We start from the raw sequence: 17,198 nt of genomic DNA, 5'->3' as shown, positions 1-17,198 counted from the left end.
AATGTTGGACTGGATGGGCCATTGGCCTGATCTAACATGGCTTCTCTTATGTTCTTATGTTCTTATGAACACAACTCTCGTATTAAGAATTTGGTGGCTGAAGCTCCTCTTGTGGAACATTTTTGTGATTTTAGATGTGATGCTGATTCTTTAAGATTTTTTGTCCTTCCTTGAGAAATTTCTTGTCTGGCTTCAGGGTAAAATGGATGCAAATGAATGGCTATTGAGACAAGAGATGCATTGGACATTCAGACTTAAGACCCTCATCCCCCAATAGCTTAAATTGGGATCTGTCTTGTTTTCTTTAAAGGAAAATATTGGGGGGTTTTTTTTTGAAAAATTTATCTTGGATAGGAAGTCTGTAACTTTAAGGAACTCTTAGCTACGTGGCACCTGTATGTATTTATTACCGTGTGACTTGATCATTGCTCTTACCATTGCTAAGAATTCTGGAGCTTTGCTCTCTATGAAAATTGCATCATGACATTTTGAAGGTATGTAGTATTATATTTGAATTGGATTTTCTTAAGTTCTTCTACATTACTGCATGTTAAACTTGATGTCTTTTTGCGCAGCTTGTAGAAGTTTTTTATGTGAAACAGGGCATCAAGTACAACTGTGTTGTGTTCTGTGTGTGCCTTGCTGCACTGGATTATTTTCATCATGTACCTGTGAAGAAGCATTGGAGCGTGGAAGAATCAACCTCTGCCATTGCCTGGACCTTCCCTTTGGATAAACTGGCATTAATTTGCCTTTTGTGAGACTTGGGGTTGTGGTAGGGTTGCCAATCCCCAGGTGGGGGCAGGGGATCCCCCGGTGTGGAGGCCCTCCCCCCCGCTTCAGGGTCGTCAGAAAGCGGGGGGAGGGGAGGGAAATGTCTGCTGGGAACTCTGTTATTCCCTATGGAGATTTATTCCCATAGAAAATCATGGAGAATTGATCCACGGGTATCTGGGGCTCTGGGGGGGCTGTTTTTTGGGGTAGAGGCACCAAATTTTCAGTATAGCATCTAGTGCCTTTCCCCAAAATACCCCCCCCCCCAAGTTTCAAAAAGATTGGACCAGGGGGTCCAATTCTATGAGCCCCAAAAGAAGGTGCCCCTATCCTTCATTATTTCCTATGAAAGGAAGGAATTGAAAAGGTGTGCCGTCCCTTTAAATGTGAGGGCCAGAACTCCCTTTGGAGTTCAATGATGCTTGTCACAGCCTTGATCTTGGCTCCACCCCTAATTCTCCTGGCTCCACCCCCAAAGTCCCCAGATATTTCTTGCTTTGGACTTGGCAACCCTAGGTTGTGGGTGTGGTTAGAGTTCTGTTTTTGATTCCGTGATTGATTTCACCATATATTTATGTACTGTTTGTTGTATTAATTTTTGAGACTGGTCTTTCGCGGAGGTATACTTGCCTTTTTCTGCAAACCTAGTAGTGGCTTATGGCTCTTCAGGGGAGGAGGATGAAGCTTTGAGCCTGATACATGTGCAGCCTGCAGGTGCGGGTAAACCAGGCTGGCATAACCATTAACTGAGCTTGGAACCAGGGTGGGTTTGCTCAAATAATGGCAGCCGTGGTAAGGGCTCCTAGGGCAGGTTGTCCCATAAAGTATGTTCTCGTATTGAAATGTGGTGTAGGAGAATTTTCAGATTCCATGGACAGCCAGAAAGTAGGCTTCCCAACCCCCAGGTCCCAGCGGGGGATCCCCCCGGTTTTACAGGTTTAGAAACCTGCAAACAGGTCCGTTTTTAAAATGGGTGCCTTTAAAGTTGAGCAGGAAAAAGGAAGTGCTTCGTGGGGAAGGGTTAGCAGCAGTTTTGTCAGAGCACAGACCCTTAGTTTGTTTTGCTTTTGTTTTCAGAGCAAGTAAAGTTGTGGCGAAACCAGACCCAGTAAGTGTGTGTGTGAGAGAGAGAGAGGGAGGCAGGAGATTCCCCGGTTTGGAGGTCCTCCCCCCGCTTTAGAAAGTTTTAGAAAGCTTTAGAAAGCAGCGGTGGGGGAGAGGGAAATGTCTACTGGGCACTTTATTATTCCCTATGGAGAACTATTTCCATAGGGAATAATTGGGAATTGATCCATGGGTATCTGGGGCTCTGGGGGGGATGTTCTTTGAGATAGAGGCCCCAAATTTACAGCATACCATCTGATGCCTTTCCTCAAAATACCCTCCAAGTTTCAAAAGTATTGGACCAGGGGGGGCAATTCTATGAGCCCCCAAAGAAGGTGCCCCTATCCTTCATTATTTCTAATGGAGGGAAGGCATTGAAAAGGTGTGCAGTCCCTTTCAATGTGATGGCCAGAACTCCCCTTGCAGTTCAATTGTTCTTGTTCCAATCTTGCTTACAACTCCACCCCCCCCGTGTTTCCTGGCCCCACCCTCAAAGTCTCCTGGCTCCACCCCCAAAGTCCCCAAATATTTCTTGGATTGGACTTGGAACCCTAGCCAAAAAGACAAGTTGGTTCTAGATCAAATCAAGCCTGAACTCTCCCTAGAAGCTAAAATGACTCAATTTAGGCTATTGAATTTTGGTCATGTGATGAGAAGATGAGAGTCACTAAGGAAAAAAAAGCAATAATGCTAGGAAAAGTTAAAAGGCAGCAGGAAGAAAAGGAAGACCCAAAAGAGGTGGAGGCGGCCACAAGCATAGCCACCTTCAAGAGGGGTTTAGATAAAAATATAGAGCACAGGTCCATCAGTGGCTATTAGCCACAGTGTGTGTGTATATATAAAATTTTTGGCTACTGTGTGACACAGAATGTTGGACTGGATGGGCCGTTGGCTTCTCTTATGTTCTTATGTTCTTATAATAATGGATTGACTCAAATTCAAGGAAGCCATGGTTCTCAGTTTCTAGGACCTGGATGTTTTGGAGGTCAATTCAGAGGTTTGCAATAAGTCAGAAGCAACTTGATGGCACTTCACACACACACACAGCTTTAATAAATTATGAAGTAAATCAGCTGTTAAACTAGTTAGGCCCAGATGGTAATTTACATTTGCCTTCCACTGGTGGGAAAAATCTGTTCTTCTCACTATATTGTGTTTTGGATTAATCCCCTTAGGACATAGAATAGTTGAAAATTGATTGTTTTCATTGTTTAACAAGTTCACAAAATTATCTTTAATTTGGAAAACAAATAAACGAGAAGTACGTTTAAAAGACATTGTCAGGTCAGCCCAAATCCCCCTGAGGCTGACTTCATAGTTGCCACTTAAATTGCTTTTTATCCCTCTTACTATTGTTGAGCACATGTGAAAAACCTGGAAAGATGGATCGAAATGCATGACTTTCAGGGTTTGGATGTGTGCAAACTTGAAAAGCAGTTTTAAATATACTTCTATTGGGTTTCTAAATTTGTTGCAGGAATGTTCAGTCACATTTTGGCCTTTCTGTGCTTTACAACGCATGTATGACTGACTTTGGTCTAAGCTGAAAGAGTGAACACAGTGCTAGGACAAAAAACCCCCATCAGCTCCCATTTTAATAGGATTTCTACGTTCTTTTTTTCCCTGGCAAGTACTCCTGTCCCTTTTAGCAGTGAATGACAGGAAGAATTTGAGCACACAAATCTTGTCCTGAACTGGTGATGGCTGTGGAGATGGGGAAAGTGTTCCCTGTTGAAATTTTGCCCATCATGCAGCCGCCAACAGCTGAAAATCCTTGCCATGCACAGAAGTGGCAGGTCTATCAACAATATGCCGTTGTTGATAGTCGGTCTTTGACAACCTGCGAATTTACTCATATACCGAAAATTATCATTCACAGAATTGACCTACAGAGTGCTGCTGAAGCCGGCATAACCATCCAGGCTGAAATTTTCAGCGGCTGCCTTGTGAGGAGAACAGAGGACAGGGCTCCGGATACCTGATTTCCTGAAGATGCGACAAAAGGTAACTTTGAATCCTTGGTGTTCTTTGCAGGACAGAGGGGATAGCGTCTTCCATCCACCGTCATTTTCTTTCTACCCACACTTAGTCAAGAACAGGGCAGACAGAAGGAAGCAGCGGCTGTGCTGGTATTGCCACTCTGTAATGAGGCAATCCAAAGAGCCCCATGGTGCAAGGTGGTAAAGCTGCAGTACTGCAGTTGGAGCCCTCTGCTCACGATCTGAGTTCGATTCCAGCGGAAGCTGGTTCAGGTAGCCGGCTCCAGGTTGACTCAGCCTCCCATCCTTCCGAGGTCGGTAAAATGAGTATCCAGCTTGCTGGGGGGAAAGTGTAGATGACTGGGGAAGGCAATGGCAAACCACCCCGTAAAACATCTGCCGTGAAAATGTTGTGAAAGTAACATCACCCCAGAGACAGAAACGACTGGTGCTTGCACAGGGGACTACCTTTTTTAAATGAGGCAGTCAGGATGACGTATTTCTGTTTTGTCAGGCTACCACAGAACATCTAGACAAGGTTGACAAGGGGCTTGCTTACAAGCAGGGTGGGTAGCTGAGCTCGCTGATTTGAAAACTGCTTGCAAGTGGCAAAAGCGGTCTGCCAACCTGGCAGTGCTTTTCAGCCTTTTCTCAATGCCTTGTGCTGCCCTAGAAGAAGTGAGGTCTGTATTGGAAGACGTACTGTCACATCAATAAAAGCCATCATGTGGCCCCCAGTCATGCAACAAGATGTGTGCAATGCAGTTTTCACACCATCTTCCCTGTTTTGAACAGCACAGGTTGCTAAATATGGCTGGTGGGACCTATAAGGTGAGAAACCAGCTCTGTGTTCCTCAGAGGCTCTTCACCCCTGCTTTCAAAAGCTATTCTCAAACGCTAGCGCTTGAAAGCATCATAATCTATGTACACAGATCCCTTCCAAACTTGGATTTTACTTAAGACAATACACATTTCTTTATTGTTGCGTTTCTATACTGCTGGTATTATTCCTCTTTCTAAAATGTTGACCTTAAACAAGCGTTGACCCAGTAATCTCCCATTAAAGAGCACTTAATCTGCATTCCTCTGAATGGCCTTTTTGCCATCTTTTCTGCGTTCCTTAGAGGTCATTGTGTCTGTTTGTGTTTTCTTGGTTTCTGTTTCACAGAGATAAAGAACCCCATTGCATTCAGAATCAGCTAGTAAACCCTCCCGCTCTTGCGCCACTCACCTAAGCTATTCAGAATTGCAAAGGCACAAAGACTAAGTGGAGCTGATGATGTCCCATTAACTGACATTTCAACAGAGCGGTTTTCTGCACCTCCTGCTTTCAGCGTTTATAGACTAAATTGAAAAGTCAGTGCTGTTTGTAAGAGATGTTGTGTGTTATATATCTGGAGTTAGCGTGGTCTAGAGAATGCTGTGTTGAGCATGGAATAGGGATCTTCAGCTTTGCATCTATAAAACCGGAATAGTAATGACTTTCCACATTGTGCTTTGGTGCATGAACAAAGTAAGGAATTTGTTCACAAATATCCAGATCAAAGAAGTATAAACAGGCATTGTAGCTGTGTAGACCTTCCCCACCCACAGGGGCTTTCCTATTCATTATGAGCATTTATTTGTAGGCATTGGCTTTCACTATAGGACTAAATGTGGATGGATGCTTATGTGCACCGGTGATCTGGAGCAATGTCAGGTTTCGGAGTAGGAAAATGCCAAGCACGGCTTCCTCAGTTTTGTAACAAGACAGGCGGTTCAAATTTACTTTAGAGCACGCTAATCATCTTAGCAGCTTTGAAAATAATATCATCTTTTGCTTATAGTCCCACTTCTCCAATAAAATGGATGCAAGGCAAGTTACAATGGAACAGCATGTTCTACAACTTGACAATAGCCTGTCCTACATAGAAATCAGACATTTGAATAGTTCAGTGGAAACTGAGGGCCTCGTGTTGCTGTAAATTAAGGGTGTATTATTGCAAGTTAAGCAGCCCTGTGGTTAAGCTGCAGTACTGCAGTCGGAGCCCTCTGCTCACGACCTGAGTTCGATCCCAGCAGAAGCTGGTTCAGGTAGCTGGCTCAGGTTGACTCAGCCTTCCATCCTTCTGAGGTCGGCAAAATGAGTACCCAGCTTGCTGGGGGGAAAGTGTAGATGACTGGGGAAGGCAATGGCAAATCACCCCATAAAAAGTCTGCCAAGAAAACGTTGTGAAAGCAACGTCGCCCCAGAATCGAAAACGACTGGTGCTTGCACAGGGGACTACCTTTACCTTTATTGCAAGTTGGGGCAGCTTCTATGGGCCAAACTAGATGTTATGGCAGCAATAGATGTAATCTGTGGCCGCTGTAATGTCCAGTTTGGTCCCCAAGTGTTTCTTGTTGAGGGCCTGGTGATGTTTTTGCATTGGTTCTGAGAAATCTAAGTTTCAAACAGCTGGAAGATGGGTTAGTTAATAATAATTATCATATATTGTATGTGGTATAGCCAAGAGATCCGAAGATTGTTTGGCAGTCTTAAATTCTCTTTAAAAAGTTATGCATCATGAGTTGGCAGGCTGGACTTATTGGGGGGTGGGGCTGAGAGAGCTCTGAGAGCTGGCTTCCTGTGGAGGAGTGCAGAATCAAACCCGGTTCTCCAGATTAGAGCCTGCTGCTCTTAACCACTCCATGCTGGCTCTCTCAAGGATGGGCTGAGTTAGTACTTGTCCTATTTGTGAAAGAGAGAACCCTGGGAATCACCATCCTACCTAAATGTTAGAGAAGATAGAAAGGCCTAGAGACTATTCAGACATATACCGTTTTCGCACACAGCTAACCTCGCAGTCAATATAAACAGTTCAGAAACTTGTGCAGGGAAGATGAAGACATACGCTTATTTTAACTCTGGAACGGTACATTTTACATTATATATTATGTATTCAAGTATGAACAAGAAACATTAACTTACTCAACATTAACTTACTTAATTTATCGACCACTAACAAAAGAAAATGAAATGTTCAGTTTTAGGGTACATAAATCATAGAATCATAGAGTTGGAAGGGACCTCCAGGGTCATCTAGTCCAACCCCCTGCACAATGCAGGAAACTCACAAATACCTCCCCCTAAATCCACAGGATCTTCATTGCTGTCAGATGGCCATCTAGCCTCTGTTTAAAAACCTCCAAGGAAGGAGAGCCCACCACCTCCCGAGGAAGCCTGTTTCACTGAGGAACCCCTCTAACAGTCAGGAAGTTCTTCCTAATGTTGAGCTGGAAGTTCTCTTGGTTTAATTTCAACCTGTTGGTTCTGGTCGTACCTTCTGGGGCCACAGAAAACAATTCTACACCCTCCTGTATATGACAGCCCTTCAAGTACTTGAAGATGGTGATCATATCACCTCTCAGCCGCCTCCTCTCCAGACTAAACATGCCCAGCTCCTTCAGAGTGATGTTGTGTAGCCTGTGGCTAAATCCTCCTAGCTGACCCCTCCCAAACTTCTCTTCACTTCCTGCTAGGATGTGGTGAGGAGCATCTTGGAGGGGGAAGGTGATCTGAAGGTGCCCTCAGCTAAGAGCGGATGTTTTGATCCCCCTGCTCTCCTATTAGGATGCAACAAAGAGTTTCCTGGTGGATGATGGTGGTAATGGAGGAAGAACAAAACATGCAACAGTTTCCTGGTGGATGATGGTGGTAATGGAGGAAGACCAAAACATGCAACAAAGAGTTTCCTGGTGGATGATGGTGGTAATGGAGGAAGACCAAAACACTAATTCCACATTGGGAGTTGGCATTCTGCCCCCCCCCCTCCACCCCAGCTACATCCCTGCTGTGACCCACCATGGAGCTTCTGGGGAACGGGTCCCAGTCAGGGCTCCCTCTAAGCTGTGGAATCTTGTGAGCAAAAATTCTATTTCATGAGCTACTGGAGTTGTGAGTGAGCAATCTGGCTGCTCGTTTGCTCTGGGCCCATCCTTCCTGAGCTAAGACAAAAATGTGTGAGCCAGCGACTAAAAAACTGCGAACTAGGTCACACTAACTCATCTTAGAGGGAACACTGGTCACAATGCAGAGGGCTTTCCCCAACACTTCCCTGTGTTCCTGGGATGTGGTTGTTGTTGGAGCGAGCAACTCGGCATACCTGGACTTTGGAGAAGTGCTACACCACTCTGCGTACAGGTGTTATCTCCTTGAACTGGATGCCTCGTTTTGTCTTAACCTGGGAACTCTCTGACCTCTTCTCTCGCTTGTCCTCTCCCTCACTTTACATGGCCTTCCATGGAGACACATATCTCTGCAGGTGTCTCCAGGAGATACAGTATCCTCATACTCCCACACAAATGATGCCGGACAAACTGGCCATTTGGGATAGGGAAAGTACTCTTTCGATTAGGCTTTGTTTTCTCCTTGTGACTCAACCTGAATGTGAACTGTATTCTACCTGAATAAATGTAAGTTAACCTTTTTCGCAATATAGTTTTGGGGAGATTTATTTACTGCACTCAGCATCACACTTCTGTGACCGAGCTAAACTGCTGTATTAACCCCAATAACTGCTGTATTAACCCCAAGGGTGGTGAGAACTTTGCTGTCATTGGAATTCTTGCACACGCATCTCGAACATTTTTCTGTTGCATCCCACTTTTATTTGCGAGTGCTTGCAAACGCAAGAAATTCCTCCACTGGATCCTGGAAGTTGGCAAGCATGTGGGATGCTACCGGGAAGATTCCCCCCTGTCAGAGATTGGAACTTGCCTGTTTAATGTGCCTCTTACTGTTCATGTTCCCTTGCCCTAACTAACTCCATTTTGAATATTCCTACTAACCCTGTGAATAAAAGCTTGCATTTCAAACACTGTTGCAACAAATTACTAACTCCCATGGGAATTCCTTGCATAGCACTAGCAAATGTAACAGGGCTTTGAAGATAGTGAGCCTCAAGGTAACCAGCAGGGTTCCTTCCTTGAGAAAGAGATAAGGAGGCCTGAGAACCGGCTATTGCCTCCCAAAAGTGTGAGAATGGTTTTATTGTTTAGCTTTTGATGTTAGAGGTTAAAATGGCAATGCTCTGCTTTGAATTGTATCAATCTCAACTTGTCCTTGTCCTAGACAACTAGTTCTCAAATAAATGGATTAAGCTGCTACAAACTATGGTCCGTTTTACTTTGAAGTTCCAAGTCTGACACCCCCATATGCTTGTAAATGCCAGTAATTTTGTAGGATGTAATGGAGAAATTTCAGGAGCGGGGGGCAGAATGCCCCCTCTCTGTCCTGAGGACAGTTACACAGAGCCAAGCATCATCGCGAAGTGGTCCATTTATCTCTAGACAAGATCTTTGATGACTCACCTGCTTTTTTTGTGCTTCCCTGATTTAAGACATCTGACACTGGGAAATTTTGTAGAAACTGCTTTCCAGTCAGCCTCTCCTTTAATTAATACAAAGATGCTGCATATCAGAAAACACTTTGTTGCCTGGGCTGTGATCTGTTGTCCTTTGTTCACAGAGAACAGGAATAATACTTCTTGATATGGGTGTGCAGCATTTTTTTAAAAATGGTATTTTTTGGATCTAGATATATGGGAGCCAAAAAATATTGACATTCCTGATTTCCTGGGTTCAGGGTTTGTTTTTTTTTGGGGGGGGGGTTCCAATATTGTCTGGCTCCATTTTTCCATACGGGGAATCTTTCTAGGGGGCTGGTAAAAGTATTTTTAAAGGTACTGGCATCAAATGTCAGGAGAGCTGCTAGTGCCTGTCCTTTAAATAACCCCTACATTTCAGAAACATTGGACTAAGGGGTCTAGTTCCATGGGCTCCTGAACAAGGTGCCTCCAGTTGTCCTCCATTGTTTCCTATGGAGGAATCCTCCCCTCTAAACGGTGCAAAACCCAAGAATCTCTCCCCCCCCCCCGCAGTAGGAACACTATTGAAGCTATTGCTAAGGCAGGGGTGGCCAAACTTGCTTAATGTAAGAGCTACATAGAATAAATGTAAAATGTTTAAGAGCCGTAAGGAAGGAAGGAAGGAAGGGAGGAAGGGGGGAGGTGAGGAAGAGGTAGAAAGAAAGCAACTTTAACTTTCAATGCATTCTCCAAGCCACCGGCTGGCTTGACTTGGAGAAGTGATTTAAAGAGAGAAACACTGACCGGGCAGCGGGGGCTTTGAGAGCCACACAATATGTGTGAAAGAGCCACAGTTTGGCCACCCCTGTATTTCTTCAGATATGTTTGTGGCTCAGTTATACCCAAACTCACATCCTTACATCTTGATGCCTCTTTAATTTGTTCATAGCTATTATAGTTGAGGTCTTGTCTTTCTTACTCCATGACTTCTTTTCCTGCTCTTTTTCTCCACAAACGCTCTTCATTCCCCCCCTTCCTTCTTATCAATTTACCCTGTATTCTCTTTATGCAGCTCACCTCTGGCAATACATTCCAGTGGGTCTTTAAAAAACATGCTATGCCTTTCATTATCCCCCTTATACATATCCTGATTCATATTCCATGCTATTCTAAGGTTTCAGGGCAGATCACAAATTTCAAATTCTCTGTTCCTCAATGACTCACATTTAAAATTTTAGAAAAAACTTGAAATGGCAGATGGGGGAAATGATTGCAGAAGAATGAATATATGCATCTCAGCAAATTGCATCTCTCTTCCCCTTGGAGATTATTTCTCAATTCTTCAAAGAGATCTAGATCTTTTCTCAAATCTCTCTTCCTTTCACTTAATTTAAACATTTTTGCCCAATTTCATGATTTAGTAATGAGAAATGAAATTGGAGCTTTAATAAGCTTCAAGAGAAGGATTCTTTCGCTTTGTCGGAGGATTAAGAGAAGAGTTAAAGGTGCAAAAGTCCCTCATTAACCATGCTGCTCTGACATGGCAAACCCTGCCAAGTGCTCAGCATCTGCAGCTTCTGTAGGGACTTTGGTCAGTGTCCATTCCAGGACTGTTCTACAATTCCGTCATTCAAGCTCATAGCAACGGCAGTAAATCTTTGACATCTCTCTGCTTCAGAACCCTGTTTTGAATCTAGCTTCGCTTAGAGTTTAGCTCAACTGAATATTACGGTGGGACAAATGTCACTTTTGTTCTACCCGTTCCATAGTCGTTCTGCAATTCTGATTCATCAGGTGCTCTGTTCCACTTTCTTCCAGTGACTCGCTGTGGATTTCTGTGAGCTCCATTTGTATTCTACACGTGAAATCCAGCATGTATCTAATTTTGAACCTGGCCCTTGTGCAGATAGAAAAACCCAAAGAACGGGGACAGGTAATTTGCAGAAAAATGTGAAACCCTCTCCTTGGAAAGGTGGGTCTTAAATGCTTCCCAGAGAGAGGAAGGAGCATCCCTTTTGGAATGGCCGTTAGGTAGGCTCAGGAGTGGGAACCTCTGCCACATGTGCAAGGCAGGTGGAGATGGCAGTCCTGCAGGCTGGTAGGGGAGGAAGGGAACATAAGAACATAAGAGAAGCCATGTTGGATCAGGCCAATGGCCCATCCAATCCAACACTCTGTGTCACATAAGAACATAAGAGAAGCCACGTTGGATCAGGCCAGTGGCCCATCCAGTCCAACACTCTGTGTCACATAAGAGAAGCCATGTTGGATCAGGCCAATGGCCCATCCAGTCCAACACTCTGTGTCACATAAGAACATAAGAGAAGCCATGTTGGATCAGGCCAATGGCCCATCCAATCCAACACTCTGTGTCACATAAGAACATAAGAGAAGCCACGTTGGATCAGGCCAGTGGCCCATCCAGTCCAACACTCTGTGTCACATAAGAGAAGCCATGTTGGATCAGGCCAATGGCCCATCCAGTCCAACACTCTGTATTACACAGTGGCCAAAAATTTATATACACACACACACACACACACACTGTGGCTAATAGCCACTGATGGACCTCTGCTCCATATTTTTATCTAACCCCCTCTTGAAGCTGGCTAAGCTTGTAGCCGCCGCCACCTCCTGTGGCAGTGAATTCCACATATTAATCACCCCTTGGGTGAAGAAGTACCTCCTTTTATCCGTTCTAACCCGACTGCTCAGCAATTTCATTGAATGCCCACAAGTTCTTGTATTGTGAGAAAGGGAGAAAAGTACTTCTTTCTCTACCTTCTCCATCCCGTCCATGCATAATCTTGTAAACCTCTATCATATCACCCCGCCGTCGACGTTTCTCCAAGCTAAAGGGAGCTGGGGCATAAGCCAGGAAGAAGAAGAATTGCAGATTTATACCCCACCCTTCTCACTGAATCAAAGACTTAGAGCAGCTCACAATCTCCTTTATCTTCCTCCCCCACAACAGACACCCTGTGAGGTGGGTGGGGCTGAGAGGGCTCTCACGGCAGCTGCCCTTTCAAGGACAACTCCTGCCAGAGCTATGGCTGACCCAAGGCCATTCCAGCAGGTGCAAGTGGAGGAGTGGGGAATCAAATCCGGTTCTCCCATATAAGTGTCTGCACACTTAACCACTACATCAAACTGGCTCTCTCCTCTCAGTGGCTCTGCAAGTGGCTGGGCTGGCTGGCAAGGGGGCAGTCAAGTGAGGAAGTAGGGGGTGAGATAGTTTTGCGATATAGTTTTTGGGACCTTGAGTCAGTCTCAGCTCTGAGAGAGTTCTCTCAGCTCACCTATCTCACAGGATGGCTGTTGTGAGGAGAGGAAGGGAAGGCGATAGTAAGCTACTCTGAGACTCCTTCAGGAAGTTAAGAGAGAAGTATAACGCTAACTCTTCTCCTTCCTTACCAGTTTGGTGTAATGGTTAAGTGTGCGGACTCTTATCTGGGAGAACCGGGTTTGATTCCCCACTCCTCCACTTGCACCTGCTGGAATGGCCTTGGGTCAGCCGTAGCTCTTGTAGGAGTTGTCCTTGAAAGGGCAGCTGCTGTGAGAACTCTCTCAGCCCCACCCACCTCACAGGGTGTCTGTTGTGGGGGAGGAAGTTAAGGAGATTGTGAGCTGCTCTGAGATTCGGAGTGGAGGGCGGGATATAAATCCAATATCATCATTGTCGTCATCATCGTCATCATCTCTCTGTCCCAAATCTAGAAAACACCAATAGAAAACGGGCAAAAAAATACATTTACTGTTCTGCTCTATGACGTGGATAACTTGAATTACAACGGAATATTCTGTGGAGAATTCTATGATGGAAGAATGTATAAGCATCCCTCCTGATTATCTCTGACTGCTTTTCCTCTAAACTGTTAATTGAAGGTGGCTGTTCACAGAGGGCTAGGCATGAGTGCTCCCCAAGCGGCTTTTGCCCTCAATCTTTACGACATTATTTGGAATCAAGCTCCATTTATTTCAAGGCATGAGCGAGCAACCTAGTGAGCAAATATTCAGAATCACAATCATGGCCCTTCATAATTAGGAGATACAAACAAAATAGACGTGAGTCTCGATATTAGCCTTCTTCCAAACACCTTAGAATCATAGAGTTGGAAGGGACCTCCAGGGTCATCTAGTCCAACCCCCTGCACAATGCAGGAAACTCACAAATACCTCCCCCCTAAGTTCACAGAATCAGCATTGCTGTCAGATGGCCATCCAGCCTCTTGTTTAAAAACCTCCAAGGAAGGGGAGCCCACCACCTCCCAAGGAAGCCTGTTCCACCGAGGAACTGCTCTAACTGCCAGGAAATTCTTCCTCATGTTGAGCTTTGGACTACCTGACCAACTTTCAGGGTCACTTGAGGCACACAGATGCCTAGGACAGGAGGAGCTTCTGGCAGGTATGAGGTTGATGGGTTTCTGATCTGACAACCGTGCTTCCTGGTTTCAGTAGAGACCCAACCCCAAATCCTTCTGTGCCTAAACAGAACCAGAACGAAATGGATTAAAAGGAAAGGGCTCGGTTCTTTGTGGGTTTGCCTTGCATCTGGATATTTTACACCCACAATCTGAAGAGACACGGGGAAGACTTCATTGTCTAAATCTTGAACCAGACCAACCTTGAAAAGGTCACAGTGAACTATTAGTAAGTGAGGTGACTGTACTCCCAGCGTAAAAACTACTGGTACTTATGGGGGTCACTAGTGTCACCTTTGCGGAGCAGCTTTTTGACCAGTGTCACACCAATATTTTGCATCCCTCGAGGGGGGCATCAGTTTAGACGCTATTGCTTGCATTTCAGGAGTCTCACTCTGACCTCTGTGCAGGCAGTCTAAAAACAAAACCTGTCACAACAGATAAACAGTCAAAAGAAACCCACCTGGGGCCTGCCTGCCTGTAATTGTCCTAGTTTCGTCCTGCAAATGAGAACAGGGGCTTCTTTTCTGACTCTGCTCATAAATGCCGTAAAGGCTACAGAACCTAGAACAACAGTACAATTTGAACAGACAAATCAGTCATCTTAACATCCACCTGGGAATCAGAGCGATCTTTTCTCCCCGCATTCATTTGCATTCCCGTTCGGCTTTGAAATAAATTACATCCAGCCTCTGTTCGCTGAGAGCTAAGCCCGGAAAAGCTGAAGTGCTAAACTCATCAATGTTACCTAGGAGCGCTGACAAGCCCTGACGAGAAACGTTCTCTTTCCCAAATAAAGCAACACACAGCTTCAAGAAGCCAATAGGATGTCAGAGAAATAAGGCCATATCCCTCCCAAAGTGCAAATGTGTGGGGGGGGGGGCGATGCTTTATTTACATCATCTGGAGACCTGGTCTACATTGATTCCCTTCCTTGTATCCTGCATCTTAGCAGTTTGAATATTGGATTAGATTCTTAGTATAAAAATACAAAATTAACTTCACTTTCTATCAAGAAGGGATCTGACAACTCTAGGGAAGATTATTGTTTGCAATAAATGAAGCAGAATCAAATAAATACCATCCTCCGCATCCGTGCGGGGCTTTTGGGTTTGTTTAAAGCAGGCGTGTCAAACTCATTTGTTATAAGGGCCAGATCTGACATAAATGAGACCTTGTTGGGCCAGGGCATGTGTCTCATCAAATATAATGCCAGGTAATGGAGATATAAACTTTATAAAGGACACAGAAACAGAATTAAAGATTTTTTTTAAAACTTAAAATATGCTTAAAAGATAAGCACTCTTGCAATATTTTGTTTATTTAACAGTCTCTGATAACTGACACCTCTTGCTCTGAATTATTACATCATAATCTGGAGACAATGTCTGTGCTGTGGCAATCTTGAGTATGCTGTTCAGGTGTTGTTCAGGGGTGTGTGTGTGTGTGTATGTAAGTTGAAAACCTACTTTGATTTACTGACATTTATTACTGAAATCTCATGGCCAATGCTTTGAGCTTAAAGCCCGGGGAAAACATGAAATGGCTGGGCATTGTGAGCTTTTGTACATAAGTTGCTTCATGTGCTGGTTAGCCAATGCAGAAAATAGAGGCCTTGCTCTGTAGCTCTGGTGCAATTGAGCAAACCCAGCAAAGCAAGCTGTGATGCAGAAGACAGCGAGAGAGAGAAGGAAGCAGATGACAGTGACGTGCTTGTGGACCTAATAAGAACCCTCCGGGAGCCTAATCTAGCCCATGGGCCACATGTTTGACACCCCTGGTTTAAAGTTATCCCTGTACTATTCATAACGATCCTGTAAGGTAGCGTCAGTATTTTTTATCTCCTTATTGCAAATGATTTGCTGAGGTTATTTCAGCAGGGGCAGCCTTACTGGTTAGGCATCTTCAGTTGTTCAACGTAATGATTAATGGTGTAGGTCTCCTGATTAACCCCCCATCCAAGGTACCTCTCCAAAGACTCTTGAGTAAACTTAGCAGTTGCTGGACAAGAGGACAAACCTCTTATGTTCGGTTGCCAGGTCCTTCCCCCCAGCCATCAGTGGGGGACAGGGGCCTCGTAGAGTTGCCTGCTCCAGGTTGGGAAACTCCTGGAGATTTGGGAGTGGAGCCTGAGGAGGACAGGGACTTCAGTGGGGTATAATGTCACAGTCCACATTCCAAAACATATATTTTCTCCAGGGGAACTGATCTCTGTAGTCTGGAAACGAGCTGTACTCCTGGGAGATCCCGTGGAGGCTAACATCCCTACTTATGAATTTAAAAACTGGTTAAATGACAGGAAGCAGATAGCAGGAATAAATGGGCAGTTCTTTCAGTAGAGGAAAGCAAGCAGTGAAGGTCCCACAACTCTTGATATTGGGGCAAGTGCTATTTAATTTGGGCAACATGGTTTATTAGGAGCACGTTTAATATATATATGGTGAAAAATAAGGCCAATTGTGAAGAGTTCCAAGAGGACCCCCAAAATTGGATGAGTGGGCAGCAATGTGGCAATTGAAGTTCACTATAAGTAAATGTAAGGTGATGCACAATGGAACAAAAAACCCCATATGTATATGATAACGGGATCTGAACTTGCTGAGACTGAGAGGGAAAGAGACCTTGGGGTTGTAGTGGATAGCTCAATGAAAATGTCAACCTAGTACACTGTAGCAGTGAAAAAGGCAAACTGTATGTTGGGCATTATTAGTAAAGGGATTGAAAATAAAAGTAGCCAATATTATAAACCCCCCAGATAGGACCTCTGAAGTGATTTGATGACACATAAGACACACACACAGAGAACATAAGAACATAAGAGAAGCCATGTTGGATCAGGCCAATGGCCCATCCAGTCCAACATAATCACCCTTTGGGTGAAGAAGTTGTAGTGTATCAGTAAATAATATGCGACCGGGCGCAGGGGCAACTGGGCCGTCCCAGAAGCCCCAGCGCAGGGCGCGAATTTCCCCGCCTATCAACAGCTGTGGCGGGAAGTTCAACGGGTCAGGATTGGCCTGACCAACCCTGTAGGTTGTACCGGGGATTGTATATAAGTGGGACCCGGCCCGCGTGTTCTCCCTCTTGCAACGTGCTCCTAATAAACCATGTTGCCCTACTCTCGTCTCCGCTTTGAGTACGTTACACTGGCGACGAGGATGGGATTCTAGCCTTATCGGCTACGACGGAGATCTTGGGCAACGAACGACCGGTCATGACCGCCGCCGCCACCATGGCCAACCAGGGCGGAATCACCGGCTACCTCGAGGCCTTCGACCCTGCTAATCCAGAGGGCTGGGAGTCCTACTCGGAACGGGTCGAGTTCTACCTCCGGGCCAACAAGGTCACCGACGCCGGAGCAAAGAGGGATGTTCTCCTGAGCGTATGCGGGCCTGCCACGTTCGAGATCGCAAAGGGTCTCTCGGCGCCCGCCCGCCTGGCGGAGAAATCTTACGAGGAGATCATCAGACTCCTCACGGGCCACTTCTTGCCGCAGCCCTCACGGGTGGCTCGCAGATTCCTGTTCCACAGGAGGGACCAGGCGGCAGGAGAATCGGCCGCCGACTATCTGGCAGCCCTCCGCAAGATCGCCG

General features: G+C 45.2%; 1 long non-coding RNA gene across 1 annotated transcript in view; it reads left to right on the top strand.

Annotated features, from left to right (window-relative positions):
- Nucleotides 1-427: 427 nt before the first annotated feature.
- LOC132580758 (uncharacterized) overlaps nucleotides 428-17,198 on the top strand; it is a 29,073-nt gene continuing 12,302 nt past the window's right edge. Inside the window, exons 1-2 of the long non-coding RNA XR_009556080.1 lie at nucleotides 428-494; nucleotides 3,758-3,882. This is a non-coding gene — a long non-coding RNA (uncharacterized LOC132580758). The remainder of the gene's footprint in view (nucleotides 495-3,757; nucleotides 3,883-17,198) is intronic.

This window comes from Heteronotia binoei, chromosome 12, assembly GCF_032191835.1.
Source record: "Heteronotia binoei isolate CCM8104 ecotype False Entrance Well chromosome 12, APGP_CSIRO_Hbin_v1, whole genome shotgun sequence".
Lineage (NCBI taxonomy): Eukaryota > Metazoa > Chordata > Lepidosauria > Squamata > Gekkonidae > Heteronotia > Heteronotia binoei.
The sequence above is the reverse complement of the archived record's forward strand: the minus strand, read 5'-3'. Positions and strand labels throughout refer to the sequence as shown.